The sequence below is a fragment of the Cajanus cajan genome, chromosome 8 (assembly GCF_000230855.2).
Source record: "Cajanus cajan strain Asha chromosome 8, NIPB_CcT2T_4, whole genome shotgun sequence".
Classification (NCBI taxonomy): Eukaryota; Viridiplantae; Streptophyta; class Magnoliopsida; order Fabales; family Fabaceae; genus Cajanus; species Cajanus cajan.
In genome coordinates this window covers 21,474,784-21,487,991 of record NC_138524.1, presented here as the reverse complement: position 1 = coordinate 21,487,991, position 13,208 = coordinate 21,474,784, and the positions used below count along the sequence as shown (strand labels likewise).

At 29.3% G+C, this 13,208-nt stretch overlaps 1 pseudogene across 1 annotated transcript; it reads left to right on the top strand.

The window, feature by feature from the left end:
• The first annotated feature begins 8,081 nt into the window (after nt 1-8,081).
• On the top strand, nt 8,082-12,671 carry LOC145949256 (ankyrin repeat-containing protein BDA1-like; annotated as a pseudogene). The gene is made up of 2 exons (XR_014428538.1): nt 8,082-9,600; nt 10,570-12,671. The product of XR_014428538.1 is annotated as an ankyrin repeat-containing protein BDA1-like (transcript).
• Nucleotides 12,672-13,208: the final 537 nt, after the last annotated feature.

The window sequence follows — 13,208 nt, the reverse complement described above, 5'->3', positions numbered from 1 at the left end:
AAGCAAGAAAAATTGTTATTGGCAATGATTTTTGGAGCAAGGCTAATGATATATTGAAGGTATTTGAGCCTTTAGTAAAAGTTTTGAGGCTAGTTGATGGTGATGAGAAACCAACAATGGGTTTTATATATGAGGCAATTGATCGAGCAAAACAATCAATTCTAAAAAGTTCTCGTTATTATTCTCAATATCAAGAAATAATTGACAAGCGTTGGAGATTCATGCATTCTGATCTTCATTCTGCTGGTATGTCATTGTAATTTTATGTTTATTATATAAAGCATTACATTAATATATACAATTATAGATACATATTGATTAACTATTTATTTTTTAGGATATTTTCTTAATCCACAATTTCAATATGGAGTTGAACATGGATCTGATGTGTATCGAGAGACATTTGAAGGGACCAAAAAGGTCATTATGAAATTGGAGAGAAACATGGATGATCAAATTAATAAAGCTTTAAACTCGGTTAGTAATAAATAATTATATTTTGTTTTTTAAAATTATTGTTATATAACTATGTATTGATATCTTATACAATATAATGTTATATAGTTGGTATTGTTTAAAGACATGGGTGAAACATTTGCTACACCTCAAGCACAAAGAGCTTGGTCTAGAATGAATCCAGGTAAATATAGTTTCTTCCTTTCTCAATAAATAAATGTATTTTTTATAAATAATAACTTTTTTTTGCTTGATTTCTTAAAAAGCTGAATGGTGGTTGGTGTTTGGTTCATGCTCTCCTGAACTTCAACGTGTGGCTATTAAAGTTTTAAGTCAAACAACTTCAGCCACAAATTGTGAAAGAAACTGGAGTACGTTTAACTATATTCATACAAAGACAAGGAATAGAGGCTTAAGTACAAAAAGTTGCAAAAACTTGTCTTTACACATTACAACATGAAATTGAAAATGAGGCATCAAATGAGAAAAAGTCAAGAAGAAATTGGGTCAAGTTTCAATCCAATTAATCTTGATTATATATTTCGAGAAGATGATCCATTATCTGCATGGATAGAAGAAAGAGAAAATCCACTTTTAGATGGAGTTCAAAATTCATAGTGGTTGCCTCGAATTGATACAGACGATGAAGATGTGGAAGGTGGGGATAATGATAATGATGGTGGTGACTTAAGCCCACCAAGTAATAATAGTGGTGATGATGGTGTTGATATTGAAGGTGAAGAAAATGATGGTGAAGATGATGAGGATGAACAAAGACAAAATGATCCATATCAAGAGACTCCATATAATAGGCGTGACACAAATCTGGTAATTGATTTCACTACTTCTATGCCAGGTATGATTCCTCCTGATCGTTCATTTTCAGGTGATAATAGAAGAGACAATTCACAAGTTAGAAGAGGAAAAAATAAACAAAATTTGTCATGTCAGGATTCTTCATCTTCTCATATTGAACAAAGTTTTAGTGAATTCAATATTGATGATTCTTCAGAAAGTAGTCAAGGGTACTATCCACCATTAGTTTATCAACATCCTTATTTTAATGCATACAATCAATATGGAAGTGACCAAGTTCCCTCATACCACCAACCATCAATGAATTATAATGATCTTTATTATCAACAACAAAGGGTAGATTTTTTGATTATGTTTTTGGACAAGGAGCTACACAAGGGGATAGCCAAAGCGAGAGTAGAGGCTATGATCATCCTCGTCACTCTACTATGTGGTAATAAGTATCATGTGAGTTACAAATTTATTATATATAATTTTTCACTTGTGAAAAAAAATTCATGCTTTTTATAGTTTTACAATATTAATAAAAATTTCATATTTTTTCCTTGTAGTGAAATGCATCTCTGAAGGGTGGCATTGCTTCTCAGATAATTAATGACAATGAAACTTATGGGCAATCATATTACTTTATGTCAAGCCATGTCCTTTTTTCTTTCTTGTCTATTTAAAATTTGTCTAAATGTGTGTACCTTTAAGTTTTTTATTTGTGTCAATGAGACAATTTGCTTTTGAGATATTATGACAAATATTAAGTAGGAATTAATCTAACAATTATTGTGTCTCTTACTTTTAAATTAATTTTAAAATAAATTAAATTATTCATTAAAATAAATGAATGTTTTAAAAAAGGAATAAAAATATATAAATCTTTAAAAATAAAACATATATCAATAATTACAATTTTTTTATATTTAGTGCAAATAATTAATAATTTCACACCGCAACAACCCCAATCCGCATTGCAATACTCGCAATATCCGCAATCGCAATAACTACAACCGCGACCGCAACTGCAATTTAAAACTATGGGTTCATGAGTTACTGATGCTCCCACCTTTTCTCATAAACTGAGATTAACGTCACATTAATTGATAAAATAATTATCTTTGTACTTCACATTAGAAGGGACATAACAGACGATCATAGCAACGTTTTTATGATAGTTGCTACTCTTTTTGCAGTTGCTACATATCAATCATCATTTAGTCCCCCTGGTGGAGTTTATCAGGAATGCCAATGATAACAATAGTACTAACACTACCCCTACTTTCAATTCTACTGCAAGTGCAACCGGTAACAATGTTGGGACACAAGTGATGTCTATAGGTGATTTTCTTACCTGGTTCACTTTGAATATACACTTTCCCTTTTGGTGTCAACTATGAGAATCTTTATTAATTTTGATGCCACATGGCATAAATAGGCAATATACTGTTCATACCAGTTTTTGTTTATCAATTGTGAATTATCGAAAAAATAGGTATATTAAATAGTATATAAGTAACAATGTCGACTCATCAACCTAAAATTTTAAGGATTTAAATTATGATATAGTATAAAATCCGCTTATTTTTTTAGTATTTTTTTAACTCTTCCCAATAGTGATATTAAAATTAATGATTTGACAAGTGTCAAAAAAGACTCACACTTATAAGGAGTCTTCGAATTCTAGTGTGAATGAAAATTTTATATTTAATAAAATTAAACATGTTAAATAACTCAATTCTATACATAAATTAATATTCTAGTTATAATAGAATAACCCTTAAGCATTACATCACATTTTATTAATATACTAAATTGCGATAATAACAACAATCCCTCTTACATTTATTTGATTGTTACAAAATAATAAATCTCATAATACATATTAACTTACAATAACATCTATTTATTTTCTAATTATTATTTCTAACACACTATTCCGGTGATATCCCCCATATATGCCACCTCATGTGCCAATTATATTCTGGCATCCTTATTCAACTGCTTGTATGCATGTGGCAACATCTTGGTCATTAACCAAAGTGTACAAGAGACTTCAGCATCGATCATGATAAGAATGGGGAAATCAAAACGCGGAACAGTATAGCAGGAAATAGGTTGTGGAAAATAGAAGTAGCATTGCTGCAAATTTGATAGTTTGCTGTGTAGAATCATAACATAGAATTGCTGGACCAGTTCAAGGTCAGCAATTCAATATTAATTTTCTTGTACATCATGTTAAATTAATAACCATAGTTATCATATTTTCTATGTTCAATCATAGCAAATTAATTGTGTCGTGGCAGAATGTCTATTTGACTTTTTTTTTTTTTTAAGGGTTCTATTTGACTTAATTTCTGGATATAAATTATGCTTTCAAAGCAAAATTTTTACTCCACATGATGTGAGGGTGTGTGCTATAATCTGAGGGCTTTCCACATTCTAGCTCTTCGGTTTTGACTTTCAAAATTGCTTTGATTTTAGAAATTAATAGAAAATGGTATTTGCAGTAGCTACATATATTCCACGAGAAGATCATTTTTAATTCAGTAAAGATTGAATTTGATTCATAGACTTATGTCAGCTATCTCTAAGTGTTTACATTAATATTAACGCAACTTATTAATTTGACAGTTTTTAAAATGGAGAATATCTAGACATACTTAAGTAATGTCTTTACGGGTACGTAATTAACCTGTGAGCCTGTGATATAGTAATTCCAATAATCAAATTGAAAGGACCTCCATTATTGAAATAAAGAATTTTGGGGAATGGGTCTCGAATTCTCTTATACCTTGCGAGGATCGATATGCATGACGATACTGGTTTTGAAAAAAAATATATATAAAAAAGAGTAATTTGAACAAGTTAACCATCATACGTACATAGTATTTTTTATTTTATAATATTCTTATCTTTCACTAATTTATTTATTATTTTGGAGAATTCTGATCACCAAGGATGGGGCCTAAGAGCAGGACTAAACGCGGTTTGCTGCTATATAAAATAGAATAATATAAAAAAAAAATTAAGAAAGTTGCTTCTACACGCACTATTTTTTTTTATACATAAATTAGCTTCACGACCCTATAAACATGCGACTTGTGTGTTAGACCATTAAGACACTTGATCCTGGAAAAGGAAGAGGCCAGTGGAAACTGGGGAAGCAACCCACAAAAGACAAAATTCGGTAATAAAAAAAAACAGACATGGGACAAGAAAAAATACAACAACTTTCATTTGAACTCGGGGACAAGTGGTGGTACAATCTAATTGCCTCAATTTAAAGGTTTTATAATTTATACCTCACACTAAAGACATAGTTTTAAAAACCGGACCGGTCATCGAACCGGTTAAGGTATTGAGTCAGTGGGTCAAAGGTTGAACCGTATGACTCGATTTTTATTTCTTTTTATTAAAAAATATTCATATTAAATATATTTATACTTATAAATTTTAATAAATTCTTATCTTATTTTAAATTTAAATTTTTCTATCTTATTTAAAATTATTTTTATTTTTATTTTGTAAAAAAATATATAAAAAAATTACATGTTAAACGGTATATTAATACAAATTAAAAATATAAATAATATGTACATATATAATATGCTTGCAATTAATATCACAAAATAATATATGTAATATTTACATAGATATTGAATTATTAAATATATAATTTAAAATTAATAATATACTATAAAAGTTATTTAAATTGTATATATTGCAAACAAATATATTAGAACAAGTAGTCATTGTTATATTTAATAAGACTCCTTGCTTTTTCATTAAGAGATTCAATTTTTATTATTATTTTTGTGATTTATGGTCCCTTAAAAAAAAAAAAAAAAAAAGTGGTTGAACCGGTTTGACCCACCGGTTCACCGGTTGAACCGGAAAATTGACCGGTTCAATCCGGTTTGAAACAGGTCGACTGCATAACCGATCCAACTTCAGATTCGGACCGGCTGGACCACCGGTTCCCGGTCCAACCGGTCCGACCGGCCGGGTCGGTCCAGGTTTTAAAACACTGACTAAAGATAATATATCAACAATATGTTAGTGCGAGTGAAATTAGATTTTAAAATAAAATTTTAATTTGAGTGTTGTTAATAAAACACTATAACAAAATTTGTTACTTACAATAATATTTAATGACAATAATATAATTGTTGTTATTTAATTATATAATAAAAATATTAATGACTAATATATAATAGTCACTAAAAATATTTTTATATTACATTAAAGTTTACTATTAGCGATAATTATTTATTAGAAAAAAACTTAAATCTCACATCAATTAGAGATAAGATAATTAAATAGTATATAAGTGAGTAATAACTATTACCTTATAAGTTGATTTTATAGGATTGAGTTAGACTCCTAATTCACTATTCTAAACTGGTATCAAATCACCCACTATTACCAAGTTCAATAGTGCTATAAAACAATTAAAGAGCAACTTTCACCTTATAAATCTCACATCTCTTAAGAGACAAAACCATTAAAAAAATAAATTAAAAAATATATAATTAGAAGACAACCCTCATCTTACAAATCCTACATCGACTAGAGATAAAAAAAATATATAAGTTATGAATTTAGAAAAGGAAATTATAGGAATAAATTATTTAAAGTTTTACTAGCAAAAGATAAAAGTCACTAAATGGATGGAAAGAGACAATTTAAAAAAAATAACTTTTAATAGCCTTTAAAATGACTACTAGATACACCACTAAAAAAATAAGTTTTCCCGACAAAAGTAGGTATTTACAAGCATTTTATATAAATGTCGGTAATAGTATTAGCGACACTGGATACACCAGTCATTATTTAAATGCTGGTAAAAAAAATAATGGTCATTTATATGGCCGCTAAAGAATAAATTAATTACCACAAAATACTAATTTTGGTGTAGTGAAAAGATGTGATTGAAAATAAAAAATTTATTACTGGTGTTCAATCAAATTTAATGATAAAAACTAATAATTAACAAAATTGATAGATACTTTGAACCAAATAATATGACTATAAAAAAAAATAAAAGATTGCAATAAAAAAAACAAATTTTTTTTTTTTTTTGAATAACCATGTATATTGATACAAAGTATTTTTCTCTCAACATAATTAATTTATTTCATATTTAAGACTAGGATTTGAAAACTAAGATTTGAATTCTAAAAAACTTGGTTAAGGAATATAAGTCATTATCACTTGTATCAACTAATATATGTAATATATATATATATATATATATATATATATATATATATATATATATAATAACTGTTGAAATATTTGAGTTATGAGATTATAGATCCGCAAAATATAAGAGAATTAAAATCCTCCCAAAAGTGCAATACAACTATATAATATTTATGTAATATATATATATATATATATATATATATATATATATATATATATATATATTAAATTGGAACCAAATTTTTCTGTCAATATTGTTGTAACTCAAACTTCTTGCCCATTATACGATTATACATTTTTTACTATTTTTCATGCATTAATATTTTCTCATTCATACTTTTGAATTTGAAAAATATACTTAAATTTATAATATTCATTGAAGTGTCAAAATTGACTTGAACTGATGGGTTGAAAGAGAGGGGAGAAAGAGAGAGAAAAGAGAAAAGAGAAAAGAATAGGAAAGAGGGAGAGAGAGAGAGGGAGGGAGAGAGAGAGAGAGAGAGGGAGAAAGAGAGAGGGAGGGAGGGAGAGAGAGAAAGAGAGAGAGAGAGAGAGAGAGAGAAGAGAAGAGAGAGAGAGAGAGAGGGAGAGGGAGAAGGAGAGGAGAGGAGAGAAGAGAAGAGAGAGGAGCAAGAAAAATGAGAGAGAAAAATAAAAATAAAAAATTATGCAAAATTTCAAAAGTTTTGTAAGATTGTTATATAAATAAATTATATATAAATTTTACTAAAATTTTTTGAGAAATTCATCATTCAAAATAATCTATTGAAATCTCTTTTATTAAATATTAACAAACTTTCTTAAAGTGAAAAAAGACAGTCTTAATTAAATGTTACTAAATTTAGATATATTGTTAAAATTTTTTTCGATTGTTTAATTAATTATCACATGATTCTTTTATATAAAAAATATCTAAATTAAATATCACAAGACTTTTTTATAAGAAAAAAATATTTTAAAATTTTAATCTAATATACCCCTCAAATATAAATTCTTGCACAATTCAAAAATATAATTAAGAGTTAAATATATTTTTGATTTTATAATATACTTGTTTTTTTTATTACTAAAAAATTTTTGTTTAACTTTTGGTATATCTTTGGATTTTCTTTTGTCCCCATCATTACTTTTTTAGGGTTTATGTTTATGCATGACGTGTCACCACAAAACCAAACCAAATTTGTGTTCCAAACACACAAACATTGGCTCCTTGCCTCCTTGCAATATTTTTGATTTAATCGATCAGCATGTCGCTGCAAAGACTAATACAGGAAGCTTTTGCTTAAGCTAGCTGCTAACAAATCTGCACTGCCTCAGTCACACACACCACCAGCTAGAGTTGACTACTGAAAATGAAAGGGGACAAGTTTAGGTCAGATCAAATGTTAGAACCTTTAAAAATGGTTCTTCTGGAACAATTTAGTAGGTGTTACTTACGAAATTGGTAATCATCATAATCAATTTTATAATTGCTTTAAAATCATTCAACTGATTTTAAATTTCATTTTGATCCATTTTAAATTCCGATGCCTTATGTCATTTTATTGCACTAGTGACTTAAAATGTAATCATAAAAAGCTTTTAGGACCAAAAGGGAAAAACTAATATATATATTACGTAGACTAAAAAGATCTGGCCTATAATTAATATGGATTTAGATTTTTTTAAAAATATTTTGACATAGGTTAAGGGGATAATGATCGAGCAATTAATATATACTTTTCCATTCCCTTCATTTTGATTTTTTTTTTAAAATATCCTAATTTTTAAACCATACCTTTTATATTCCTTTCAATTTTCTTTATTATATGATCTAAATCATCTACATACATTACCTCTGACTGCTTCTCTTGTATAGATATTTAAATGTGTGAAAAGACATTTTGAAACTTCTAACATTTCCGAACTGTGGTATGATTCAACTATAAGAATGGATATTTAAATATTAAAAGGGGGGGGGGGGGGGAAGCAGATAATGCAAATATGACTTATGAACAAGTTCGTACATGCTTATTTATTATCAAGAATAGCTTTGAACATAGCATGCTGATATATATATATATATATAAACTTTTCATGCTCCATCATCATCCAAGAGAATTATGGCTTCAAACACGAACACAACGAGTGATAATAAGCTGAAAGCAGCAGCTGAAGATGGAGATATAAACCTTCTCTACTCAGTCATCGAGGAGGATCCACAAGTTTTGGACCACACAGATTCAATATCATTTGTTGAGACACCATTACATGTTGCTGCATCATTTGGTAACATAGGGTTCGCGGTTGAGATTATGAGGCTGAAACCTTCATTTGCATGGAAGTTAAATCCACAAGGATATTCACACCTATGCACCTTGCTATGCAACATGGCCACAAGAGAATGGTGCTTCGCTTTGTAGATGTGAACAAAGAATTGGTCAGGGTTAAAGGGAGGGAATAGCTTTGAACATAGCATGCTGATATATATATATATAAACTTTTCATGCTCCATCATCATCCAAGAGAATTATGGCTTCAAACACGAACACAACGAGTGATAATAAGCTGAAAGCAGCAGCTGAAGATGGAGATATAAACCTTCTCTACTCAGTCATCGAGGAGGATCCACAAGTTTTGGACCACACAGATTCAATATCTTTTGTTGAGACACCATTACATGTTGCTGCATCATTTGGTAACATAGGGTTCGCGGTTGAGATTATGAGGCTGAAACCTTCATTTGCATGGAAGTTAAATCCACAAGGATTCACACCTATGCACCTTGCTATGCAACATGGCCACAAGAGAATGGTGCTTCGCTTTGTAGATGTGAACAAAGAATTGGTCAGGGTTAAAGGGAGGGAAGGTGTCACTCCTTTGCATTTTGCAAGTCAAATTGGAGAGGTTGACCTTTTAGGTAGCTTTCTATTGGCTTGTCCAGATTCTATTGAAGATGTGAGTATTAGAAGTGAAACTGCACTTCATATTGCAGTGAGATATCAAGAGTATGAGGCTCTTCAACTCTTAGTTGGATGGCTCAAGAGAACATGCCAGACCAGTGCCATGCAGATAGAGAAAACAATATTGAATTGGAAGGATGACGCTGGTAACACCATTTTGCATGTTTCCGCACTCCTGAATGACTCAAAGGTACCCTTATCAGAACTTTTTTTTTTTTTTTTTAATCTTTTACTTATAGTTTAGATCGATCAAGATAAATTACGATTTTATGTAAGATCAAAGGCAACTATTAAGCCTTTTAATAATTTTTAATAAGATTACAAATTATTTACTTTATCTTCAATACATATCAACATGAAAATATATAAAATACAAGAAGAATTAGATTTGATCGCAAATTCTAATTAGTAAAAATATAGAGACTTGGTCAATTATATTATCCTTACAAATTCATTATTAAAACTAATTAAAGTTTGATTAAAGGTTTAATTTATATACAATCTTTATTTTTATCCATTGTTATTACATTGACAACGTATTTCATAATTACTAATATATACATATTAATCTAATATTTATTATTAAGTTGATTTTAATAGTTCAATTTATTTTCAATCTTCTATACTATTTTTATAGACACATAATAGGGAATTAATTACCTATATATCATCGAGGACGGATTCACGTCCATAAGTATTATTGGACAATTCGCCCCCCATAAAACTTTTAATTTTCTCTTATAAAATTATATATTATTTTTATAATTTAGAATATAGTAAAAGAATCAAATTTATAAAATAAATATTGCTTCCACATATTTATTTTTAGTTCACTTTTTTTTATTCTCTGGATTAAATATTTTTAATATATTATTATCTACTTTTTTTATGTGTCACATAGTATATCTTTGTAAATAACTAAACAAATTCCCTCCCACCATTTAAATTACTTTTATTTTATCTTTACATATTAGGAGAAAGAGATGGGCTCTTGCCTCTCTACATGTTTCTAAAATAAAAATGAAATAAAAGAAATAGAGAATGGAAGTTAGTTATAAAGAAAATGAGATTTGGTTCTCACACTTAATAACCTTATAAGCAATGTCATTTGGAGATGTTCAAAGATTTATTTTCTTTCATCAAACCTTTGGTGGGACAGGCACTTGAGTTGTTACTGAAGACTAAAATAGACTTGAAGGCAAAGAATTTGGAGAAGTTAACAGCACTAGACATAGCAACTAGCGCAGAGATAAAGAAAATATTAGTGAAAGCTGGTGCAAAACGTCGTTCATCAGTAACTGATGCTCCCACCCTTGTGGATATACTAAAATGGAACATCACATTTATGGAAAAAATAGTTATATTTATACTTCGCATTAGAAGGGATATTACGGAGGATCAACGCAATGCTTTGCTTATAGTTGCTGCTCTTATTGCAACCGCTACTTATCAATCAGTGTTAAGTCCCCCATGGTGGAGTTTTTCAAGCTAGTGCTGACAATAATAATATTAACACAACTTCTCCGAATTCTACTGCTACAGAAGGAAATGCTGGAACTTTTGTTCTGGATGAAGGTGATTTCTTGACCTTATCGATTATGAATTCGCTTTGCATTTTGGTTTCAACTGTGACTATTTATATTCTGACGCCAAGTGGGATAGTGGGTAGTATATATTGATCACACCAATGTTTTGGTTTGCATGCTGCTATCTCTATTCTATGAAGGTCATATCCCCCACTAATGCTACCCAAAGTGTCAATTTAATTATGATGTGTTTATTCGTCAAATTGCATTTTCTATGGACATTTTCGATAGTGTACATGAGACTTAAGCATCATTATAAAAAGATGAAAGTGAAAACAAGGAATATTGATATAGGAAGAAATGTATGGTAAGTGTGGCATTGCTGCAAATTTGACTTGTAGTGTTGAGTGTTGTGTTAGAAATAATAATTAAAAAATAGTCTGAAGACTCTGAACTATTCTAGTTGTGTATATTAAGAGAGATCATCTTTATTAAAAGTCTGTTACTCTTTCTTATTTAAGTACAGGACATTTATCATTAGTATTAGTATTATGTCAATTTAGTCGTATTTTTATCCAGTGTTGATGTAATGGTTGAGTTATTTTATTATAAATAAATGATCGATTCATGTAGTATACGTGACAAAATAGTATAGTCTCCTCTATTTTTTATTTTTTTTTTTGTATAGTCTCGTCTTTATTTTCTACCAAAGTGATACCATAATTTAGGTTCAACTAGAGTGGATTAGGTATGATCGGAAAAAGGAAAAACAAATTGGGTGAATTAGGATTTATTTAAAAATTTGTCATTATAAGTAGGTTAATACTAATTTAAAGGTCGAATATACTCGCTAGATTTTTGTTTAGATTTATCTTTTTGGATCCATGGAAAGCTAAGAAGGTATTTCATCCAAGGGAATCAAGGAGTGTTGTTTTCACTGAGTTCTTATGTGTTGTCATTTAGTTTGCATATCTCCTCTCTTTTATATATCTATTAAGATCTATATTAATCATTGTAATAGTTATTATTGCTATACTTTGTTTTAGCCTATTACGAGATATTAGCTTTTAACTTGGATATTTCTTTTACGCTACGTAATTTGGCTTAAATAAGTCATTTTGTATTTTTATTTGGATAACATCAATATAATTCTTTCTCTGTTACCATTCTCCATTATGGTATATCCGCAGACAATAGTTTCTTCCACAAAATCAATACTCTACATATCGATCTTGGTACTTCATTTTTGTTCTTGGATCAATCGCGAATTCTGATGAATTGCAAAACCCCTATAATCCTCTCTATCTCCACCCCAGGGAAAATTCAGGTGCTATTCTGGTCAGTCAACCAAAAAATAGATCCAATTATTACAATTGAAGCCATCTCATGAAAAGTTATCTTATTTCCAAGAATAAAACGAAGTTCATCAATAATAAACTTTCTATGCCACTTCAAGATGATATTCATTACAATGCATGGCAACATGCAACACGATGGTTCTTTCTTGGTTAACACGAAGCTTTTCTCCTTCGATGATCCAAAGCATCATTTACATTGAAAATGATAAAATTTAGTTACATACCTTTAATTAGGAATCAAAATTTAAATTTTATTTTAATGTATTTATAGTTAATATAAATATCATTAATATACATTTATATATATTATTGAGATAAAATTTTAATGTTAATTAGACAACAGCCAACTACATTTAAGAAATTATATTTAACTTTTAATGTTAAATTTTTTTTGACGTTACATAATTTGAATTATATAATTCATTTTGTATTTCTATTCTTTTGAGTAACAACAATATATTTCTTTCTTCGTACCATAATGGTATCAACATACAATAGTTTCTCCCGTATAATATTCTAAATATACTTCTTGGTCCTTTTTTTTTTGTTCTTGGATCATGGCCAATTCGGAGGAATCGCAAAATTCATGTGTTGTTCTGGTTAGTCAACCAATGAATGGATCAAGTTATTACAGTTAATTGGAGTTGCCTCATGACACGTTGTCTTATTTTCAAGAATAAGTGGAAGTTAATCAATGGAAAACTTCGTATGCCACCAGAAGATGATATTCATTACAAAATATAGATTGTGCTTAAGGGAGTTGGTGTTTCCTCAAGTGAAGAATGATGTGTTGGTTTCAGCTAGCCAAGCTGAATAGTTATTTGGGGGTAGGGTTAGGTGTTTCATGTTGTTTGTTGTTATGAGCATAGAGCCCAAGAGGCAATCAGTGAGATAGATGTGGTGAGGGAGTTCTG